Source organism: Xiphophorus hellerii, chromosome 20, assembly GCF_003331165.1.
Source record: "Xiphophorus hellerii strain 12219 chromosome 20, Xiphophorus_hellerii-4.1, whole genome shotgun sequence".
In the NCBI taxonomy this organism is placed as follows: Eukaryota; Metazoa; Chordata; class Actinopteri; order Cyprinodontiformes; family Poeciliidae; genus Xiphophorus; species Xiphophorus hellerii.
In genome coordinates, this window is record NC_045691.1 from 2,177,179 (window position 1) to 2,202,423 (window position 25,245).

General features: G+C 36.6%; 1 protein-coding gene and 1 long non-coding RNA gene across 2 annotated transcripts in view; both read left to right on the forward strand.

Annotated features, from left to right (window-relative positions):
• The window catches only part of grip2b (glutamate receptor interacting protein 2b), a 241,637-nt gene that overhangs the window by 5,025 nt on the left and 211,367 nt on the right, over nt 1-25,245 (forward strand). The gene's annotated exons all lie outside the window — the stretch shown is intronic.
• LOC116710219 (uncharacterized) lies at nt 428-24,194 on the forward strand. The gene is made up of 3 exons (XR_004337067.1): nt 428-438; nt 3,162-3,168; nt 24,076-24,194. It is a non-coding gene; the product is annotated as an uncharacterized LOC116710219 (long non-coding RNA).

Genomic DNA, 25,245 nt, shown 5'->3' on the forward strand with positions numbered 1-25,245 from the left:
AAAATTATATATTTTAAAAATGTATCTATTCATTGCTTTTAAAATGTCCCTCATAAACATGCCATAATTCATTCAGTTTTCAGATTCCAATGATTGTTATTATTTTTACTGACTCCAAATTGTGGAGAATCAAGTCAAATTCTTTACATTTGGGCCAAACTAACTGCAGATCAGAGCAGAAGGAGCCGTTTTAACAATCCCAACATTAAAGCATCTACCTTACACTTTTTGCTGTTTGAACTAAAGCTGTGTGAATTTGGACAGGAGCTATGAAAACAGAGTTTCACTTGCATGGTTTATGTAAAGTCATCTGTACTTACTGTCATGTTTTTAATGTTTGTAATGTTTTACATGACACCTTGAGTTGGTGTTATGGTTTAAGGGTTGCTCCTTGTTTTAGTAGTGTTTCTTTCTTACCATTTTGTATTTATATTATTAGTTTTTTATCAATAAGCACATTTATGTTGTATTTTGTGAATATCTCCCTATATCTGCGTGTTCCTCTGTTTCTACTAAAGTTGTCAGAATCCCTTTCTTCCTTGCCTTCCTCACGTTGGAGCAAATACAGCAATGATAAAAGAGAGAAATCAGAAATTTCATGTCAAAGTACAAATCCAGTGCTCCTGTATCCCCAACCTCAGAACTGCAGCCTTATTATCTTTGAACCGCAGCTGAAGCAGCAACACAGGCCCAATTAATTTCAACAGCAGTCTCGCTCGTGGTGGTGGAGCCACACCGATGCAAAACGTCAACCAGATAGAGACTGGATATCTCTGTGTTTACATAGCAAATAATAATATCTTGTAAACCCTGCAGCAACATGATGACATCATAAAAATAGTCACATGAGTCCTTACAGTGGGGACATTCCCTCTTAGGCTGCTACAATGATAATAATACATTTTATTTGTTATGCTGTTTAAAATCTCTCAAAGTGCTGAACAATCATAAAAACAAGAATAAAATGAGTTACAATTATAAAAAGCTTGAAAATGACGTTTGAGAAGCTGGTCTGTGGTTTTCTCTTGTATAATTATTAGTCTCTGATGTCACAGTAAAGTGACATTTACCTCACATTGCTACTTTGAGAAAAATATTTTAGATATATTAGAAATATTTTAGAGAATTGATTGTTGTGAAGTTAATTGTTCAGATTTAACACAAACTTGTTCTTCTTGAAGTACAAGAACAAGTTGTTCAATAATGAAATGATTCAAATTATTTCAACTGCAAAAAGAAACATATTTCATTTTCTCCACATTACTAAATTAATCTTTTTATTTTATGCTATTTTAATAACGGCTTGTTCTATATAACAAATATAAGTAGCTGCATCTTCTGATTCAGTCATATCTTGGTACTTATGAATAAATGTTTTTTAATTAGGAAGCCTCTTGAAATGAATTGTAATGATTTATTTAGTTTTGGAAACTAATTGATTAAAATAATTTGGTTACAACAATTTGTGTTTAGATTTTCTTCTGCACCTCTTTCAGTGTTAACGATGAAGGAAGATATGCAACTTTCAGGAAATTACTGCAGTATTGGTATGGACTTATGAAACAGATTTAGTGAAAATACTACAGATAAAACTGGAAAATATTAAATAAACGCTTTAAACCTAATTGATTATACAGTGCTAATGTGATTCTACATCCACACTCAATATCTGCTTTTAATTGGAAATTAATTGTGCACCTTAGAGGACAAGCTAATTTTGAAAATCATTCATCACAGAGGGTTAGCGGTATCATCATTCAATATAACTTTGTCCCTGGTCTCAGATTTCTCTTGCACATAAACTGGCTAATTGTATTGAAGTGCTTTGGCTAGTTTAAGATCTGGTACCAGCTGTAATCAACCCAAACACAGCTGTACAGTATAACACACAGGAAACGAAGGCAACAGCATTTAAACTATTGGACTGAAATAAAAGCAAAGGTTTGATGCAACAGTCAGTGAGAGGTTTCCTATACATGGTGAAGATGTTTGTGCTTCTTGTCAGAGATTCATAGATGTATTTCATCATTTATCAGCACACTTTGAAACCACAGATACTGTTTACTCCTGTAGGAGAGTGCAGACTACTGGAGAAATCTTGACAGCAATGCCTCCAGGTGGCTGCTTTTAATGGTTTGATTTTTCTTTTTGTGTTTTTTTTACTGAATGAGATAGAACTTACAAATCATCTAGGATTTCTAGGTGCAAAATACAATATTAGTTGATGTATACTAAAAAGGCTGTTCAACAAAAGGTGAATTCTTCCCCTAACCAGCTGAAAGTGCAGCTCACAGCATCTGCCATTTAGCAGTAGCCTGAGGCGCAGGGTTTCATCATGTTTGTCCCACTGCACCCTATTTTAGAGTGGCAGAATGTGGAAGGTGGCTTTCATCCCTGAATTTCCTGGTATAGGATATGGAGTCAAAGGAGTGTTTTAAAATAGTGATTATCCATCAGACTGTGGAAAAACAGGCAATTTGTTTTAATAGGTGAGTAAAAAGGAGCAAAATGTATGAAAATAAGTTGAAATAGGTTAAATTTGTAGACTATGTTCACTGAAGTCTTGTTATTTTACCAGACATAAGCTACATATGTTTCCAATATTTTACAACAAAATGTTTTTATAGCCTAACCCAGTTGACACCAACTTGTCAACTAAGACCAGTGCAGGTCCCATTTTTGGCAGCTCAGGTCAAACACATTTTCTGCTAATTAAAAGTTAGCAACATCATAGGCTATGCTCACATTACAGACAAATCCAACGTTTTTGTCTATATACGACCGATATCTGACTTTTCATCGGACTGGCCTAATTCCGATTGTTTCAACACCAAAACATAATCCTGTTTATGCCACTTCCATATGTGCTACTAAACTGGATATGTGTCCAATGAGACATGCGTCGGGGTAGTAAACTGTTCACACAGAAGTCTGACTAAAGCCACATTTAGTTAATAGTATAAAGGAAAACACACAAAAATCAGAATTGAACATTAAGACCTGCTGTGTGAAATTGCCTTTTTATGAACTATTTCACCCAATGCCATTTCTTAGCATTTAAAGGGTTTTCATCTCAATTAGATTGGATTTATCACCACATTTACTTTCTTTATCAAAGCCTTTAATTTGCTTATGCTTAATTTAAATATTTGATTCCTAAGTATTATAGTCCAGAGACACAAATAACGAGTTATTGTGCATTTCAAACATGCATAGAATATTTTCATGATCATTTTTTTTCTAGCTTCAGCATTACCATTTCTTCTGATTGCTAACTGTTTAATCCAGTACTGAGAGAGTTTCCACTTTGTAGGTAAATGCAGGGTAAACATGCATGAGTGGGGCCATGCATTAAGAGTTTACTTAATCTAATCTGATCTGTTGTATGTGTATCTATATTGTAATCTTGTCCTCATGAAACTAGATGTGGCAGTCTGTGTGTGTTTGCTAGGCATGTAGAAGGCATGTAGCCGTAGGTTAGCAGTGGGCGAGGGCAGTAACGCTGCTTCAGTCATAATAGGATCTGATGATGACTCATGCACAGCAAGAACAGAAAAAATACAACTAACCCTCCTCTCTTCCCTCCTCATCTTCATCCTAACCACCTCAGCCTCCCTCTCTCATCCTACTTCGTCCCAGTATCCTTTGGTGTGATGCTTTTCTCTTTCTGTTTTTCTTTTATCATCTAACCACCTCTTCTTCTCCTTTCAAGTCTTATCGTGTATTGTTCCCTCTTACATCTTATCTGTTTGCCTGTAGTTGTTTTGTTTTGTCTTAATCTCTTCATTTATACAGCATTCCTCTCCTGTGGCAGCTTATTTTGTCTTACTCATATTTTATATTTGCATCATTTGAAATACTTTTCTTTTGATTTCCATGTTAACTTTTTATTATCCTTTTTTTATTGCCGTTTTTGTTTTGCTGCATCCTTATTTAATATAAGGCTTCTTTCCTCAGGTTCATTTGTTCGATTTAGGACCATATAATAAGACATTATGGAGATTCTGTTTCACACAAAGGTATATTTGTGTACCTTTGTGTACTAACATCTTCTGCAGCTCTTTCTTCAGTTCCAAACATATTGAGTTATTTTAAAATAGTTTTACTAAATGTATAATGAACACATTTGAAAGCGAGTAACTCTCGTTATATCTTTTAGCCTTTCTTGAAAGCATTCCTTGTAATTCCCATCACAAACAGCAGGAGGAGTTTAATTCAATTTAATGGCCATTTCTATTATATATAGACGGATCCCAAATCTGCCCCTTAGTTTTCACTGGTCACCTCCTTTTCACGGCAGAAGAAACAGCCAACAATGAGCTAAAAATATTTGAATTGCTAAAAGAAATAATAATAAATACGCATGTTGTCATTAGAAGAGAAGTCTTAAGGTGCAACCAGTGTCATCCTTTTATTACTAACCTTAAGTCTGCCTCCAGTTAAAAAATGGAAGCTTGCAGCGACTCTTCACAGCCAGACAAACAAAATCAGATGCAATGACATTTTCCTCCTTCAACACATTGTTAAAGTTCGTCTGAATGTTAATGTAGTAATTAACAAGCTGCAGAGACTGAGGGGTGCTTACCCACATCTCTCATTGTGACTGTGAGCATAGATTGTTTTGGGAATCAGCTTGTTTCTCACCATATGTTTCAATATTTAAAAGTTATAAATATTGTCTGCTATGCAGATAATTCAGCTCAACACCTCTAATTTCCAGTCTCTCAGATGGCACTGTATCTTTTTTCCCATTTAGCAATTATAGCTATAATTGCAGTCTCAAATTATTAAAGCATGATCCAGTACTACTAATAAAGCTACAGTAGCAAATGGCAGATGTAACTTTGATGTAAATAGATAAAAACATGTCAGAATCCATTCATCCATCCATCCATCCATCCATCCATCCATCCATCCATCCATCCATCCATCCATCCATCCATCCATCCATCCATCCATCCTCCCTTCCTTCCTTCCATCCTTCCATCCATCCATCCTTCCTTCCATCCTTCCATCCATCCATCCATCCATCCATCCATCCATCCATCCATCCATCCATCCATCCATCCATCCTTCCATCCATCCATCCTTCCTTCCATCCTTCCATCCATCCATCCTTCCTTCCATCCATCCATCCATCCATCCATCCATCCATCCATCCTCTTCCTATCTGAGGTTGAGTAATGGTGATGATAACTGAGAAAGTTTTCCATATCCCTTTCTCTAACAGGGATATGGATTTTTATAAGCTCCTCGTCAGAAACCCCGCAGCCCATATGACCCAGAGGGACCATCTAACCCTAAAACAAGTTCTGCACTGCAAAACATTTGAAGGTGATTTAACTTGAAAATGAAAACATGCAATTTAAGTCAGCAAGAAAATTATTTTGGTTTTAACTCAGAAATTAAAGTTCATAAAGTTAATTTAACAACAAGAGACAAGTTGGCTAAATGTTGTTTTTTAAGTTAATTAATCTAGAAGTTTAACTTAATGCTGCAATTTAAACCAAATAATATTTGACAATATGCAGGAAAAAAAACTGTCCTCACCTAGTTAAAGAGCCACATGTCTCTAATATTAAGTTCAAATAATTACTTATTTTACTTTATAATCATTTAAATTCTTGTTTCAAATTGCATGAACAAAATTTCTGATCTGATAATGAATTTTATTAATCACCATAATGAATTCTGCTCAAAAACATTTAGTGTGAACAGGACATTATCCATAATTAACATTTGTCTTAATGACACAAGAGTCAGATCAATGTGGCACTCTTCCATCTCAACATACAAAAACATGCAAAGCACACTGGGAAATAGTTCCCACTCCTGTGTTTTTCCTCTTTCAGTTTTTTTAGTGCTAACCTAAAAACTAGTTTTTTTTTTAACTCTTAAAGGTTTGACAAAATTAATAAAAAGTGAACACATCTTACTACTGTAAATGTATCTTTCACAAACTCACACATTTAGGTTCAGAATCTAAAACTCTCTAAATGTATTTGACTTAAAGAGTAGAAGACAGCAGACACAACTGCATGTGGCTCAAATGTTTTACAGTGTGGGTCTGTCCAGGGTCTCCTCATATTGAAATCAGTTCCAGAAAGATTTCAATGTGACGCTTCCAGGAGTTATCCAAATCAAATAGCCAATCTATGCCTTTCTCATGGAGGAGTGATGCGCTCCTCCCCTCCTCTATCTCTAAGGCTGAGAAAGTAGCAAGATCTTCATTATTCCATAAAAGACCTGATTCATCAAAGTCAGTCTCCCAGTCCAGCCTGATATCCGTCATGACTTAGTCACCGAGATACTCAGACTTCTCCATTTAAGGCATACTCACCCCAGGACAAGCGAATTCATTCTACCGGTAGAAGAAAAACGAGTTGTGAACCGTTTCATGCCAAAGGTCACGGCTTCAAGAGGCTAACCAAAAAATCTGCAGAAAGCACATTTTAGATCCGAGATTCAAAAAACAGATCCCTCTGCTCCAGGAAACAGGATTAGTGATTAGGTAAGGAGTTAATATCTTGCCAGGAGGACAATTGACTTTGTATCAAAATGTAGATGGAAGTGAGTTTATCAGTGCCCTTGGCAAAGTTAATTTTTACTTCCTTGCCATACCAACTTTTCTAATTTAGGGTTTTGCTTGCCCAGAAGATATAAAAGGGAAACTGACCCTTTGCCGCATTCTTGATTAAAATCTGCTGTGCTTGTCCTGAGTTGATTGCTCACTGAAGCAGCGTTGTGTGTGATTGAGCTGTCTGATTTGTTTCATGATCTTTCAGCCCCTTAAAGCTATTACCTTCATATTGTTGGTTCTCACAAGCCAGTTGATGTTAGTAAGTTTTCTCTTTTCCCTTTCTGAAAACAAAGTCATTCTTGATGAACAATGTTTTCTCTGCCAAAACGGAATGAACCTTCTACCGATGGACAAGAGATGTATGAATCACAGAATGAACGTTTTGTCAAAACGTGACCCAAGCAGCAAACTTCCAACCTGTTGTAAAACAGAGTCGCAGAACAAAAATGTTCTCATGAAGGAACTTTGCTTTGTAATTGTTCTCCGTTTTCTTTATTGCCGAGTCACTTGCTGGTGCAGGATGGAGGTTACTGAAGCGTTCTCCTTTCCATATCACTAAGGTCATCAAGTTATCAGTCTCACAACCTCCCCATTCTTTTCCTGCCAGTGATGTGACAGCTAACAATAGGGCCGACTTGTGCTGCTGCCACATGGCTGCAAGGTGACTTACTTCTCATTCTCCCTCATGTTTTATTTTTCTTTGGTGCTTTAACAAAAATATATCTATTTTTCTGTATTTATACTTTATATGCAGTGCACAAAATTCCTTTTTCTTTTTCTTCCATTTTATCCATGTACACAGATTCAATCTGGTCTCCAACATGAGATATCTGTATGCTACTTTGTCAATCTGCATCTTTTCTGTCTTTATCTGCTTGTAGAAACAATCACTGTTCCTGAGTGGGATACTTTATCTGCTCCTCTCTTCATCCATCCTCACTGCATCCCAAATTTAAATTACCGCATGCCCTGCTGCACCACCCAGCGCTCCCTGATATACTTAGCTGTGTTAAACGGGCTTTTGTTCTGCAACATCCACAATGCATCACTGTGTCCTTCTTTCACCTCATGCTTCCGCAGCCTTTAATTATCTGAGAAACATTTGTCCATCTTAAAGTGGTTTGTTTTCCGCCTGCATCCCTCTCTCTCAGTTTCTCTTCTGTTCGGTGTTGAATTGTAATAAACCCACCTACAAAGTGCTCTCAAAAAATGAGGACCCTGGTGCAGCATCGTAATTAAATGGTAGCATAATAATGACAAGTTACCAAATGGTAATTGATGGTTTTTTCTTGCTTAAATAAACGATAATGAATGTGTGAAGCAAATGAAGGATGTGTGAAGGTTAAGGGTTTGGAAAAAAACATGTAATAAATATGCATATCTGAAAAATACAGTTAATTTTCTCTATAAAAAGGCCCCCAGTTTTGATTACGTAGGAGTTGTTTGTTTCCTTTTTCCCTCATTGTCCTTAGATAGTGAACTAACATTGTGTCCACTAATGTGTCTTAAAAGTATAGTTTTGATTTTTATGATTTGAGGGTTTCAGCATTCATTTATCTACATGCAATAACCATCAATCTGCACAATCTCAGTGTGGAGAAGCAGAGCGGTTCTCACCAGAGTAAAGCTAACAGGAAGTCACAGAGGAACCTCCTTTAATGTGTCCCATAAGAACTGTGACCTCAAAACGTTCATAACAGTTTAAGAAAATGTTGTTTGATGAAGGTTGAAATGGTTCCACTTTGGTATCCAACCATTAGTCGTACTGAACCACACTGGGCCACAGTCAATACATCTACATTGGTTTCCTAAAACTAACTAGGCTTTACCCTGATGTTCTGCAGTAAAAAAATCTGTTCCTACAATATGAGGTCATTGAGATTTCATCTGTTGCAGGTAAGATACAACAGATAACTTGACAAAACCCAAATCTAATAATTCAAACCATTTTTTATTTAAATCTCTTTTTACTAAAATTGTATACTCTTCTCCTATTGCACTTTATCGTGTTTGATTAATCTGTTGATCTGTTGTTTCAAATAGTTCTGCTTAGTTTTGCTTTGGTATAGGGTTATGATTTTTATTTACTTTGTAAGTTTTTAAACATGGATAATGAATAAATTGGCAGTAAAAATCGGATGGGTATTAGCAAAGAAACTACCGAAATGTAAAAAATAAAGAAATTCCTTAGTGTTTTGTATTTCTGATACGCACAAGTGACATCTGCAAACAACAACTCGATGTTAGAGAAGACTATTGTGTCCAAGTTGTGTGAAAAGGAGTTGGTTTATCACCAAAACTATTCAAGCCTAAATGCCTTTTCAGTGCAAAACAGCAGCACAAATGCCTCCAAAGCCGTCGCCAGCATCTACAGCGTCTAACACCCACATTTCTAAGTAGATTTTTAAAGGAGTTACATGAATGATCAGGCGTTCCTGAAATACTTGAGAGCTGAATTGACTGAATTTATTGTACCATTTTGCATCAATATAGTGGCTGAATAAGATAAGTAACAGATTAAAAACAAGTATCTTTGTTTCTGAGCTCATAACTTTGTTTATTCAACAATTTAGCAGCAAAAAGGGGTTTTGAATTAAAAATGTTGGTTATTTTGTCAACATATAATTTGCAACTGATTAACTGTGCTTAATTAATTACAAACCCTGAAATTAACTATTTTAATCAAATCCCAGCAATAGTTAAAACATGATATTCTCGCCTCAAGTTGCATATAAGTAAACTATTTCTTGCTGGGTAAGAACTTTAGAAAGATTTTTGTCTGTTTCATCTTAGAGTAATTGCCTGTAGGAAGAACTTAAATAAATTCTCAACTATTGATATTCTTATAAAGTATTTTGGTACTGTCTCTCAATAAAAGATTTAACATTAAAGTTTAAATGAAAATATACTTTTTCAGCTGTGAATATTTAATCTGTAGGAGGAAATTTTAGGAACTTAATGATTTGAAAACAAATCAGAAGACTACGATGTGACTGAATATAAATTGGTATAAGATGAACACCGTAACATGGTTATATGAGGATTTCCGGAACATACCGAAACAATAAAGGTAAACAGTTTGCAGGGGCCACTGTGGATGGATTGATGGCACGTATCTCAAGCAGTCGTTGTCCGAGCATTGGGTTTCTCCCATGAAGGGGTTGCCAGTCCATCACAGGGCTTTGCATTCACCTGCAATAAAATGGGACATTAAGCAGCGACTGGAAGAGCAGAAACTAAATAAAATTCCTCATTATGTTCTCAAATGGCTGCTGTTGTGCTACAGAGGAGTATGGTGGTAGTCTATTCAACATGTCACAAGTTTTATGAGGAATTGCAAAAAGGTCCAGCTTTTGATGAAATCCCTCAGTGTGTTCTGTGCCTGCTCTTTACCTCCAACACAAATACAACTCACTGGTATAAGCAGTAAACAGTGTTATGAGGGCCAGCACAGCATTTTATACTTGCAGGTCAGCTTTCAAATTTGGAGGTTTAGGTGCCTGTTTAGGTTAAAAATACCAATACATAAAAAAACAATACATAAATATATTATCCTCTTGATCTAAAATTACACAGAAGGTTCTTATATTAAAGTAATATAAAGTAAATTTATTTTATGGATTATGAGGGAAACGATCATTTGTAATGCTTGTGGTGGGCTGAAGGTGAATAAGAGCATATTAGAAATGATAACTCAGTTTTAGGCAGAAACAGTCATAAAAAACAAAGAATGAGGAAAAAAGACATAACTGAATGTTAACATGCTCTTTCATTGATGTCCTTGATGCAATTGGACTCTGAAGTCACAAAAGGATCCATTAGGAAAAGCAAAACATGTAAAAAAAAAAAAAAAAGAAGTTCACCAAGGAAATGATGGGAGAAGTTTATAGATGCTCATAAATGTAAGACCAAATCTCCTCAGCAGCTTTTAATGTCGTTAAAAAAAGTTTTATTTTAAGGGGCAACTTTCTGCTGTTAGGCATCAATAGACAACCTTAATGTGTTGTGTGGGTTCAGAAATGTGCTATGAACCCACACAATCGTTAACTTGTGAACTGTTATTTTTTTATGTTAGCACAACTTTTACTTTCTTCCTGTGGATTGTTTTGTTTGGTGAAGCATAAAATTCTCATGGAGTATATTTTGAAGGTGTGCCAGACCTCAGACCTGTAAAAACCATCAGAAAAAGACAGATCTGTCTGGATCAGGGGTCTCAAACTCCAGGCCTCAAGGGCCGCAGTCCTGCAACTTTTAGATGTGCCTCTGCTGCACCACACCTGAATAGAATAATTAGGTCATTAGCAAGGCTGGAGAACTGATCTACACAAGGAGGAGGTAATGAAGCCATTTTATTCCAGTGTTTTGTACCTGTGGCTCATCTAAAAACTGTAGGACAGCGACTCTCCAGGACTGGAGTTTGAGACCCCTGGTCTGGATGAACCCAGACTGACAGAAGAGTTGCTTCCATTCAATACGCATCTGGTTAGCAGTTCAGTTTTGCTCCAGTCCTTTAGTTTGAGTTTTCTGAGTAATCGGACCACCAGCCAGCGGGTGAAGTGTCTTGCTCAAGGACACAAAGACTTAGATGGCAGGAGCGAGGGTTCGAACCGTCGAGCCACCGGATACAGGATGAAAAATCCTTAAAACAAATGACTCTGTCATTGTAATTGTGTAATATCTCTAATAAAATGTAAGAATCCAAAGTTATATTTGAGATGATTTATTCAGCCACTACAAAAAAAATCATTTTAAGAAAACCTGTCTGTAACATCATCAGTACCGCAGTTATTGACATCCATAACATGTTTTATAGAATAAATGTTACTAAAGCATTTCTTGTGTTGAGTTAAACTTTAAAAAGTTGATTCAGATATCCAAAAACTGTCGGTATTTGACTTCCTGTTTTCAGGGTGATAATTTGAGGTGAATTATAGGCCAGGACAAGGACCCGGGTTTATCTTGACACCATGCACAGTGGGCGAGATAAAGAGGGAAGAGAATAATCTAAAAATCTCACGGTAAGAGAACAATAAAGAGTCGCTGCTTTGGGTCAGCTGCTGAAGAAGAGTCCAAGAGGCTTTTACTGTCCGTCCAACAGCAGGGCATTTTAAATTGAAATCTATTTGAAAATGGGATGTTATTGAGCTGAAGATAAGAGCATAACAGCAGCTATGTAAATAGGAAGGAACAAATATCTCTTCCTTGATGCTCAAACCCTGTACAAACATTTAATGTCCTGAAAGACGATGCATGTGGCTTATAAGAAATCAGAATTGAGCTGTAGGGTAAGTGGAGTGTTACTCAGACTACTACAATTTAAAAGACTAGAGGAACGCTACATTGCTTCTGATTTTAACCAATGCAATCTATGAAAAATGAAAACGAAAGCAGGAGGAGGTACAAAAACTATAACTGAGTCTTAAATAATAATCTAGCAGTAAGTAAAAGAGTCACAGAAAAATGTTTACGGAAGGAAATAATGATCAATAATCAATTGAGTTGATCTGCATGTTTGTTGATTGTTGCTGCATGATCTGAATGTTAATCTGCAACAAAAGAAACACACTATGTAAACATTAAGTAGAACTAAGGGTACGAGAGCAAATTAGGCAAAATGTAAGAGGAATAAATTGAGATTTACCTCAGAAAACCTTGGAGATATTAACAGAACGTGACAGAAATTCAAGGAAGCAAAATGCAGAATCCAAACCTAAATACTACAAGGTCGACAGAGCAAGCCGTCCAGAACGAAATGCAAAGGCCACAAAAATCTGACTGTTATTCAAAATGCCACATGTCTAAAGCTGATGTTGATCTCCACCTTTTGTTCTAAAACTCTGAATATACTTAGAAAGACTTCCATAGAAAAGCAAATTACATCTGCTTCTTTTTCTGTTACTGTAATTAAGGAAGGATAGACAAACATAACGCAGGACAAAGAGAGTATAGACAGATAAAAAACAGAAAGTATTGTTTTCAATTACAGTGTCAAGAGAAGTTGTTAGATTTAAAAATGAAATATGACCAAGGTGAAGATGCATATAAACCATTTTCCTGACACATGCATCAAAAAGATAAATGAGGAGGCTCTGAGGAAGCAGAAAAGATGAATTGGTATTCAAATAACATTTGTTATCATTTATACTAACTTATGAGCAGAAACCACATTTACAAGTTATCATGATACCTTTGAATGTCTTAAGCATTAATGGTCATATACAAAAAGAAACAGACTTCAAATGACACCGTCAGTGGGACGAAGCACTCAACAGACACACTGCTGTAAAAAAGTATTTGCTCCCTTTCAGATTTCCTCTGTTTGCTTTTTAAACATTTGAATCTGTCAAATTATCAAGTTATTTTAATATTCTGAGTAAATACAAAATGCAGTTTTTAGTGATTTCATTTACTAAGCAATGAAAACCAACCTGGTGGGAAAAAGTTAGTTACTCATACAACAACCAGCGCAGTAATTATTTGCAGAATTGTTTTATTTTGGTAACATTGGGGTTTTTCATTGTCCTGAATCATCCGCCTTGTCTAATTGAGCTTAAGGCTAAATTTGGGATGGACGTTCTCCATCAGGCTTTTAAGGTGGAGTGCAGAATGTCTGATTTCAAGAATAACAGCAAGTCGTTGAGGTTCTGATTTTTGTTTTGTCCCTGTAGGTCCGGCCATAATCAGGCCTGGATGTGGCTCAACAACTGAACACAGCCATGAAAAATCGTGGTGATAACAGCTAATTATTTCATTATCCTTTTCCTTTAAAAAATAAAATCTTAATTTTATAACTGCACTTTTTTTTCTAACATTAAGTTTATTTAATGACCTTAAATATTTAAAACAAAAAAGCAAAGAGAGGAAATTTTATAGCAGTGCCAATGTTTTTACAACAGTTACATTTTACTATCAGGCATAATTAATTTTAATAAGGTTGTTAATTTGTTTTATTTGTCTTTTAAACATTCACTGTATCTTTTCTGTCCAGCATACTTAAGTTTGCACAGTTTCTATTTCTTTATGTAGATTATTTTCAGTCTGCTGTAAACTGTGTGCATTAGATTTTTTTGTCCTGAAGTAGCCTTTTACTGCGATGAAAATCTCTGTTACTATAATTAATACTCCTAATTTGTGTGTGTGTGCATGTAGGGGTGTGTGTTTGTGTGTGTGTGTCTCCATGTGACTGCTGCTTTCTTTGGATGAGAAAACGAGATAAGAGCAGGAATCTGTGTTGATTTTTGATGTTGTGTATGTTTCTGTGTGCGCTTTATGTGTGGCCCCTTCTGCTCTGCAGTTATGGCTCGCTGACCTCCAGACGGCCACAGCAAAGCACCAGATACTTCTCTGCCTTTTAGCCTATTTTCTACACTGCGTGTCTGACTGAATGTGTATTTGAGCCTAGATTCATTCGTGACATAATAAATGTGTTGCTAATATCAGACACACAGTTTCTCATGGATGTCTTTGTTATTGGTTTTTAAATGTTCATGTCTGGTGTTCATGGTAGGGTTGTCAAAATAATCAATATCTTCATTTAATCATTACTAGAAAAATTAATTATTCAAATACTCTAACTTGCATAAAATTGGATATAAATAGCCCCATTCATGTTTGCCACAATTGTTTGATTTTCACTCTGCCTCTTGATGCAGTCTGGATATATTAAAGAAAATATTAACTTACTATACTGTGAAACACTATTTTCTAGATAACCAAACAGTCATACAGTGATATTCTACCATATTGTGATGTGAAGGAAGGAAGTTGTGTTGAATCCTATGGAAAGCGGCGGCCATGTTTTCACCACAGGATTGCTGCTGGCAGTGGTTCTAAAGAAGCTGCTGCTGGCAGATTCCTGTTGCCAACTTAGTGCACATTTGTGCTGCATGCAGTTGGCAAGTGTGCCTTCAAATGTGATGCAGGCACATTCCCTCTTTAATCTGGACCCAGTTGGTGTCGTTATGGATTTAAAGCATCGGTCTTCTCAGAACCCCCCTTTTGTTTAGAACTCTATTTTCTTTAAGCTTAATTTTTCTACTGTTTCTTCCTCCACATACCAATACCATGTTGATTTTAGAAGCTTATGTTTTAAATATCTGTGTACATTTTTGAAACAAAGTTGTGCAAGAGGAAGCATCCATTGAGGATAACATATCTCCATTAGCCTAGCTGCATGTGCAGAGCTTAGGAAGCACTTTTTAAGGACTGTCTCATTTGCACAATCATATTCGCATGTTAAGTCAATTAAGGCCTGCGTTGATGAAGGGTTATGAATAGAAACATACACTAAAGTACATGGACATATGCACTAAATATTTTCCATTTTGTAAAATTTGATCGTTATTTGTTTTTATAGCTGATTGTCTGATTTTTTGTCTGTTGAAAAAATGCTAATTAAGGTGAATAGTCATGCTGGCTATGACAAAAGGCACCTTGAGAAATGTCTGAACAAAGGTTTTTGGTTTTCCATTGTTGTTATTGTGGAAACAATAAGAAAAGCCAACATTCTCTGAATATCGGCTAAATGCTGCTTTAATGACCCTTTAAATGAAGAGCTAAGGCTTTTCCCTCTTTTAAACTTTCCTGTCTGTGTGTTTTTAGCTTCCAGGTCTGTCATGTTATCACCCTGTCAACTCATTCCTCCAAAGGTCACATCTTTGTATGAATGATAATTTCTCTGTCATGCACATCCTTCGGGTCCTGCACAAGGACAGAATAACTAAAATCTTAACTGAACCTCGGAAACCTTTAGAAACGATGTTTTCTTCATGATTTTATCAAACCACTTTGGAATGAAAAAAAGAAAATCTCATCTGTAAATGCACACATATTTGGAATATAATGAGTTTTTATTTATTTATCTAAGCTGTGTGAATATAGCAAAACTACCAAAATACCTTATTCAGTCAGAGTACAAAGATCAGATTGATTCTTCTTGTCCTCTAAGCTCAGTGACTCACTAGGTACTTATTGCCTGCTGGGTCAGTGTAGCATGACCATATGAGAATATCAAAATTGTTAACAAGCATGACCTCAGAGTAATTTTACAAATTTTCTCTTCATTACCCTCCTGGTGTCAGTCGGTACTGTGTCCTGTGGCGCTCCATGAGACTTAATGTCAGATTTCCATGGTTCTTCAACTAACAAGCAGACATTTAATAAATAATTTGTTGGCACAACACATCGAGAGTGTACAATTACACAATTAGTGTAGTTTTCCACTCCAGGGCTGTAAGAGTGCCAGAAATCACTTTAAATTCAAGCTAGGTTTGTTTCTATAATTCAATAACATAATTAAAAATTCCCACATTTCTGCTGGCAGTTAGAGAAGGGGCAATTAAATTCTTTGTGTGTGTGATTATGTAAGCTTTAGGCTTGTCAAAATAATCAATATTTGAGATAAATTATTTAAAGATACTTAGTTGTGTCAACATCGATACAAACTGAGCTGCTCACATTTGACCAAATTGTTGCAGTTGCAAATCTTTGACTGCAGAACTACATAATAATGACACTCACACCTTGTTCACACAGAAACTAGCAGAGTATATTTTGTACACAATTAACAAAAAATGTGCATCCACACAACAGGAAGCCTCACCACAGAAAATGGTGTAGAAGATATGCCGGGCCAATTGGTGGCGCTGTGACTCTCTGAACGACAGTAAAACACATCGAACTACAGTGTTGCCAGATTGGGCAGGTTTCCACACAATTGGGCACAATTTATTAGTATTTGTTAAAGCCTTCTTCCATTTAGACTATAAGGAGGATGACTTACTAATTTGCGGTGGTTTGGAGGCGTGGAGTGAAGAATGTGGATCCTGACGAGGGATGGTGGTCCGATGAAGGTTTCTGCTCAGAGGTGATAGTGCTGAAGACTGAGTCGTTGAGTCTTAAGTCCAGGACATGAGTGAACAGACAGTTGGAGAGCGGTCAGGCAAATGATGACATGAAGGAGCTGCAACCGACGACTGTGACTGGAACGTTATTATGAAATGAAGTTCTGTCGCAAGATTGTTTTCCGAGGGAGTCCAGAGTAATAGCTACTGTTTTCTTCTTATTGCTCATAAGTTATTTGCTTTTAGAATCAGATTGTAGAACAATTAGCATTATTAATTGTGTGTTTCTGGTCTGGATGAGCTGCGTCTTTCACATCTTTTGACGCCCAAGCAGCTGTGCTTGATAACAAACAGTATGCAGCTGCAAAGCAAGGTATCAAGGAAATCAGCAGAAAGGAGAAAATGGTTTGGTCCTATTGAAGAGATGTTGTTTGTAGGTCTGCAGACTTACTTAGGAAAAAGTGATGGTAGGTCTTCTTCTTTCTGTTGAAGAACAATGCAGTGAAGGTCAGGGCTTACAGAAACAATGCCAAAAACACACTTTAAGTGTGTTTAGAAACTCCACAGGAGTAATTGATTCTCTAAATTAGAAATGTGTTTAACTTCCATAAATACCTTTAAAAACTATCTGTAAGACACAGACCAGCATCAAAACCATTTATGTCGGCTGTCAGTTACGAGTCATTTGCAGCTGTTTGTGAGGACAAAAGGTAAAAGTTTCACACACAAGGATTCCAAAATATGAGATGATCTTCTTTCTGTTTGTTTTGTTTGAGCTGTTTTTCAATTTTGTTGTAATCAAAAAGCTAGAAAAGAGTAAAAATAACCTCATCAACAGCATAAATATTTTTCATATTTATATATATAAATTTTTTTTTCAAACACTAATTAGCAATCGAAACACAAATTTGAAAAGCATTTTGTTTTAAATAGCTAATAGATGCAATATACAACCTGATTTAATGTCTTTATGTTTACTGTGTTTCTTATCATTTTCTGTGAACTTTATTCATTATAAAATAAATGTACATAGTTACTCGTTTTATTGAATCACCCATCATTACTTTCATCATTTAATTTTCACTTTATTTTCTACTTTCTTTTTTCAAGGTGTTTAATCCCTATAAATGATGGTGGAGTTTTTATCCTCTTTCTACTTCTTGCTTTGTGAAACCATAGAGGAAAAAAATTGCAAATAGAAAATAAAAATCACTATTATTTCTCCAACTGTACACATTTTTGTGCTTATGCATTTGAAAATGTGTTGCATTCTGAGTTGGAAGTAGGACTCTCCCTGTTTTACAGCAGAAATCAATATCTCCTGCGGCTGCTGATGCTGTTCATCACAGGAGAACAAGCAGGTTTTTCTTTATCTGTCTGCGTCAGTCTCCATAAAGACAACAGATCTGAATAAGGAACAAAAAAACGAGAAAAGGCCAAACATGTTTTATAGTCTTGTCTCTATCTACAGATGGAATCATTAATCTTTTAAAGGAACATCAAGAAAGCGTAAAACGTGATCTGAAATATATTTCTTTGGTATATAAAAGAAAATTTTAACTTATTATACAAATTTATTTTCTTGTGGATATTCATGAGATTTGACTTTATAACATATGTAAACTGTTTTAATTAATGCTGCAAATACAATGAAAAAGAAATACTCAGCGGGGATTATTTGTCGCATCCTGGTGAAATCGTTACAGTTGCAGCCAGTGCAGCAACGGGACGTGATGCACGGAGCAGCTGTGATGCTGACAACATCCCAATAACTTACATAATTCACTGTCAGCCTGGAATGGTTGCTCTAAGGTTTGACATGAGACCACCCTGTCTCATGAGTAAATGAGTATGCTGTCACCTCTGCCACCATGCTCTGTACCAGGACCTCAATGAGCACCAACAACTTCTCACTCAAAGATTATATGCATGTCCAAACACTTCGGCAGACCTCAAATATTGTTAGGTTGTCTTCTTTAAGAGGTTTAAGATGTAGCACCATCTTAAACTTCTGTTGTTGTTTCTTGAAACTACAACTTGAATCAAAAAGGTGGAGAGAAACAAAGTTTGGTGCGTATAATTTATCCAAAATATGCTTCTACCTTAATGCTTTTCTATTTCACAGTTTCATGAAATTTAAATATCTTTTTTCATGATTTCTTCCTCTGTTTCACATGCTATTCTCTTTTATTATTTTAGCAGCAGCTAGCACTGTGACCGGAGAACGGGATTGAATAAATGCCCTCCCACAACAAGCATATCAGACTTCTACAGTTTTCTAATTAATCTGCAAAAATATGGAGATTGAACCTAACAGAGTCCCAGAAAGCAATTCTCATCCACAGTGCTGCAGTAAAGATCTGCTATATTTGATTTATGTTGTATAGAAGAACACAGATGAGGATGTCACTAACTTATTTTCAGAGTGCATATTTTAGTTAATGGTGCTGGTACTGATGACAGAACATTCCACTGCTGCTGCAGAAAAGCTTTGCTGAGCTAATGGAAATCCATGAGGAGGGAGCATGCTGTTATCACCCCGAACTACTGCTGCACACACTAACACACCCTGATAGACACACAGTTTCATTTACAGCTGTATAGCATACATTTGACTCATTGCATTTCATTTTCAGTGGTCTACTATCACACTATGTTGTCACAAGGCTTTTTTTTTTCTCTGTCATGTTGCATCATCTGCATCACTGGCAGGGTGAACAAGTCAAGTGGACTGCAGTTGCTGTGCTGGAGTCTTGTTTTACTTCGTTACCTCTGTAGGTCAAAGCCACAGCTTTTCTCTACACAAAGAGCAATATTTTATCAATGGATGACTGCTCCTCCCTGGGTACTTACACTATCAAGGGAACCGGAGGGAAGTGGAGAGTCAAATTTTGAATTTAAGCACAAAAGCACTGTGCTATGAATAACAATTAAAAACACAGAAGAATTAAATTTCAGATTGTTACATTTTTATTAAAAAACCTCCGGAGGATAAAAAAAATTCTAAAATGTAACAATGGACCTTACCAAGCTCCGCCCACAACCGACCCACGTGACCGCAGGTCTCACAAGCAAAGCCTCGCAGCTCCTTGTTTCTATGTAAACATGACTGATTAGTGCATCATTTCTACCAGATTCTCACAATATATCAGCTACTACATGAACAGAGGAACTAACAAGTTCATGTCATCATCTGGGAGCAGGTTACTGGTTTCTCAGTCACAAGCTGGTTGCAAACCTGAGGCCAGCAGGTGTCAGTCAGTTATGGTAGATCTGAACTTTGACCTCAATATGAGAAGCTACAGACTGATAGGAGGAACCAAAGAGCTCTGTAAAGGTAAAGGCAAATCTTCTGAAGTTGGGATATAATTAATTTAATTTCACATAATTATCGCGGTAGAAGCCATTTGTTTGTTAAAATTTTATGAAATATATTTGTTCTATTTGATGTTTGTTGTGAATGACGTAAACTCACAAACGAACGAGGTAATTAGTCCAACATTTATAAACTACAGCGGCTGTAATGAGCCACAGCAAAGGGAAACAAAGGTAAAATAACCTGAACAGGTGATCAACTCAAAACCACTCCTACCTTTTTACTCTCTCTTTGTAGTTTAAGCACACCTGTTACCGTGGCAACCGCCTGCGCCCCAGTATTCAAGGTGAAAACCTCATTTCCACTTTTAAGGGAGAAAGGAAGTTTTTGTCAAGCAGACTCTTTGTCGTTGTGCTAACTTCAAGCTGCAGTCTTGATGTAACATAGAGCTGCTTGATTACTGGAAAACTTGTGTGTGTGATTTCTGAGTACTGTAATGATGATATTGATTTTAAATAACCAATTTTTTCAAGACTAGTTATTGTTTTCCATTGCAGTGAATATCCTAAACATTTTCTGCAAGCTTTATGTTTTTAAGCACAACAAATATGCATTTGGCCTGAGAGTCTAGAGCATTTAGAGTTCTACTATTCACATGCAGAATTTAAAAACATATAATATCCAACCAAACAGTGAGTCAAAGCAATTATCTGCAAACATTTATATTTCTCTACTCAAAGACTGTAATCCTTGTGAACATTAGCCATATTTTTTGCTTTGAGGCTGCACAGATATTATTTAAGCTAGAATTGATGTTATATTTATACGTGGCCTTAACTGAACCTAATTATTTCCCTTGTAAGTCAAGGAAAATTTGCCAAACCTGAAACTTTTATTTGTCGCCTCAGGTTTTACTTTGGCTGCTGTCTACTCCACGTAAGATAAATGTTAAAAAACATAGCAAGAAAAGCACCAACTATCCTTTTATCCTCATATAACTGTCAATATTTAGTTCAGACTCCCAGTGTCCACAGGAAGTCTTTTCTAATCGGTCTAAAATATTTATTTTTCATTTTAAAAAGCAATAGGAATGAAAGAATTTCTTGATGGAATATGAACCAGACTTTAATAAAGAATGACCATAGCTGGATGTGAATTGGAATTGATTTTTATACCTTCAGTTTGTATGTTATTCATACGACTTGCTTTTTTATATTGAATGTGAACGTGATGCTCCACACTGTTGTTAAAACCAAGACAACTTTGGTTGCAGCACAATATCAAACCCAGCTCCTGAATGCAGAGATAAGGGATTTATGTGACAGAGTCAAGATATACGCTGGAGACGGCTTACTGGCCTGTGAGCGTGTGCGTGACTGTCTATGCGTCAGTCCTGAGCAGCAGTGGGCAGCAGCCTTCAGTGGCAGCAGCAGGCAGATTCCAGCGGTGGCCATGCATGAGTACACAGCTCCAGGGCCCTCAGAGACACACAGAGGCAAATTTACTCCTAAACACAAACATCTATGCAGATTCAGCCATGACACGACTTTAACTGGTATACAAACGTACACTTCAGTGTCTTAACCAAAAATAGACAAGATTAATGCACAAAAAGCCAACTGCCAGACCCACATAAATGTGGCTGGTTCTGTGTTTTAATCTGTGATGACATTAACAAACAGCGATGTGACAGAGACTTTGCAGGCAGAGGGAATGGGAAACAAAGGATGAAGGCAAAAGGAGACCACAATAATCTGCAGAGATTTATTCGTATCACTGAAATATTACTAATGAGAAAAATATAGAAGGAATGAAAGTTGGAAAGATTTTCCTTGTCTTAGTGAATTATACAGAACAAGAAAAACAATGGGAGGAGAGTAATATTCAAGTGTTAGGTAAATAAAAAAGGGACTAAGCAGAAATCTGTTTTAATTTGTCTTAAAGGATGTTATTTACTCTTAAAGTGCAGCTGAAGTCAATTCACTTCTAAAGTAAATAGTAACAATATGATGCAACTGCAGCATAAGAAGATTTGAGACTGACAAAATGTAACTCATTGACATAGAACAGAGCAGAACCTTAAGAGCAAAGTCTGATGTAAACCCTGAACTTCCTCTAGAACAGGAAATAAACCAAGTGTGTTAAAGAGGCAGTTCTGTGCTTTGAAATGGCTCTCATTTCATTTCAGTGTGAATTCCTCTCAGGGAAATCATGTAGAAAAGGTTTCTGAAGTTCGCCCTCGGATTTTCAGGCCCATTGAGCAAGCACATTAGACGCCTTCTTATGGAAAGTCATATCATACGAGCATTTCCTGCTCGCTCCAGATGCATGACCAAACTAATTTTTCAAATGCAGATATAAACAAACAGTCCTTATCTGATATTTGTCTAACAACCACTAAAAAAGATCAGATTAAACTGATGGAGAGAAATGATTTTGTGATTTAATACAAAACAATGAGCTTTTTTTCACATTTATTTCATATTTGTGTTAAAAGGCTAAAAGCGATATTTCTCTGTTTTTCTGACACAGCAAATGCATGGAGTCATTTTTATATTTCAACATTTCTGATCAGTAAAAAAGACTGAGAAAAGATCACGAACTGTTGGTAGAGATGTTTTACTACATTGTGAACGTTCCTACATGAAGTATAAAGTAAAACATAATCACGTCCTTTTATCTGCATGTGTTGTTCTTTGATCTGGGCAAAGCACTTTGTAACAAAACTGTTTGATAAAAGCCCTTTTAAGATAAATTGCTCTTGGCTTTCAGAAGAGAAAAAGAGTGAATAAAGGAGGAGGACAGCAAATAGGCAGGACGAGCCAGACAGGAAGAGGGGAGATAAAACAATGATGGAGATCAGATGAGCAGTAGAGCAGTGACAAGGAAAGAGACAGGAGGAGAGGAGACTTTAAAAGGTTCAGCAGCTGAAGACATTTCAACACGCTGGTTTTCCTTCTGTATGGGCAGAAATATTTATATCGCTCAGATAACTTTTACATACTCCTCAGATTTGAAAGGTGGGTGGCCATGATGAAGAACCTACAGAAAGATTATCCCATAAGTAAGCAGAGCTTTGCGTCAACACATTAAGCTGGCCTCCTTCTTGCTGTATAAAAAAAATTAAGGACGAAAATAAGAAGAAAATGTTTTTAAAAATCCTTTGAGAGTTTTACTTTGATGTCAGGAAATCGTTTTGTTAGACTCTCTGCTTCAGTTTTAAGCTGCTGGATCTTTCAGTTCGGAGGGAAAGCCGTATAAAACACACAAGAAGAATGATGCAGCTGTGTGTACGTGTGTGTGTTCGTTCCCACTGCCACTGAAGCTGTAGAGCTCTGTGTTAATATAAAAGAGTGACATAAATGACCCCTGATGAACATTAAGACCTGGACAGAATCAACCTTCACGCTTTGTAACTTTTACTGTCCCTTTTATTTCTATTACACACACACACACACCCCTGCACGCGCACACCCACACCCACACACACACACACACCCCTGCACGCGCACACCCACACACACACACACCCCTGCACACGCACACACACACACACCCCCGCACGTGCGCACACACATGCATGCACACCCCTGCACACCATCTCACTTTGCCATTTTTATTAATACATTGCATTGACTTCTATTCATTGTAGACTGTCTATTTAAACCATGAATATTATTTACAGCACCTAAATCATTTTCATTGCATAAATCTTGACCTTTCCAATAACACATTTCCGCTTCTGTTGTCGAATAAAACAGAAATTAGTTAATTAGATTTCATTTTAGTGCACTTATATATTTTTCAGTTTTTTCCCTACCTTTATTTATTTTTTATTCTGTTTGGCTACAGCAAAAAAAAAAAAAAGTTTTACAGTTAGTGAGAAAACTGAATGAATTTCCACATAATTCAGCAACAGCCTATAAAATATGCAAAGAACAGACTGGATTAGTGACATTTGATCATTAAAAACCTTTAGAGTATCTATTTGCGGTGGACAAACTTCTGCTAACAGTTGAGCTAATTTATTTTTCTAACTTTAATACTGTTCAACACATTTAGGTTCTCCTAAATTCATTTTTCCATAACAATTCTAAAGTGCTGCAATGCTTTACAGTTTTATTAACTTTCAGTTGAATAAAGTTCAGCATCTGTTTGACGTTTTGATTATCGACGGATTTCTTCAAGTAATTATATTCATACTCTTATTTTGAAGACTGTTTTTTCTCCTCTCCTCACCTTCTGTCTCTTTTCGTCATAACTTTATGTCAAACATACAAGAACAAAATAAAAGCCGGATGCCAGAAAACTAGATCAACATCAATACAATATCTAAGGCAGGGGTCACCAACACGGTGCCCGCGGGCCCCCGGTCGCCCGAGGGGACCTTGTCAGTCGCCCGCAGAGCAAGTTCTAAAAATAGCCATTGTCATTAGGGAGCACTGCCAACAAAATTATTTAATTTATGTTTTTACATTGAATTAATAACATTTGTTTATATTAGAATTTTTTTAAAGCAAATTACAAAAAAGATTTAAAATTAATTGCTTTATGCATAAATTTTTTTTCTATGGTTAAAGTTCAGTACTGCGCAGACGCCTGCAGGATTTTATCGGAGGGCAGCAGCGCCTGCAGCTGTACGGCTGCACCCACTCTGCCTACCTTAAGATTTTCCTTGAAGTAAAAAAAGAAAATAATAATTTCTGAAAGTTTTATTATCGAACCCTCTTTACAATTCACAAAATTGTGGAGAAAAAAAAAAGATCTTATGTGTCAAAACATCTTGTACGTAGCGCACGTCTGAGTCTGTGGGGGGAGGGGAAGGGCACGCAAAAGCTTAAATCTGATTGGTCAGTTTGCTTTTGTTTATTTTGTGGCTTGGCGCTTTTTCTGTAAGATAAAAATGAATGACAGGACTTTGAACCTCCCGCAGTTCTAAGAGCGGTCGTTTGGATCCCGGCGGAGCTTTTTACAGTGTCGGTTCTGGCGGGTCGTCGGTTTCTGAGCTTTTTTGATGTTTCCCGACCTGGAGAGCTGATGGTCACCTGTCGGCTGACATCTGCTGCTCTTCCTGAGCGTCGCGCTAAGACTGCGAGTTAAACAATTTAATCTAGTCGAAACGTTCCCCAAAAGAGTAGAAATTAAGCAAACATTGTTGCTTCACCTTCTCCTCCTTTGGACGTCTGACACCACCTGAACCTGGGAATCAACATCCTCCTCTTTCCGTGGATCTCACGGCTTCGCTTCCATGTCTTTATTATTTAGCATCGTTTGTGTAAAACGAAAAAAAAGGGTGCGCTGCTTTAGTGGTTTAGGTTTGTGCGGCTTTTGTGCGACGCCACATGATGAGAGAGGTGGTTGTGCTCTATCAGGTCAGGTGCAGTGATACTTTTGTACATAACTTCCAATCTGTCGGACAGTTTTTTTCCGACATCTGCTGGTGTCAGCCAGCTGGTGACCCGTCAGCTTTTAAGTTTGTGAAACCACAAAAAAAAGCTAATAAACCG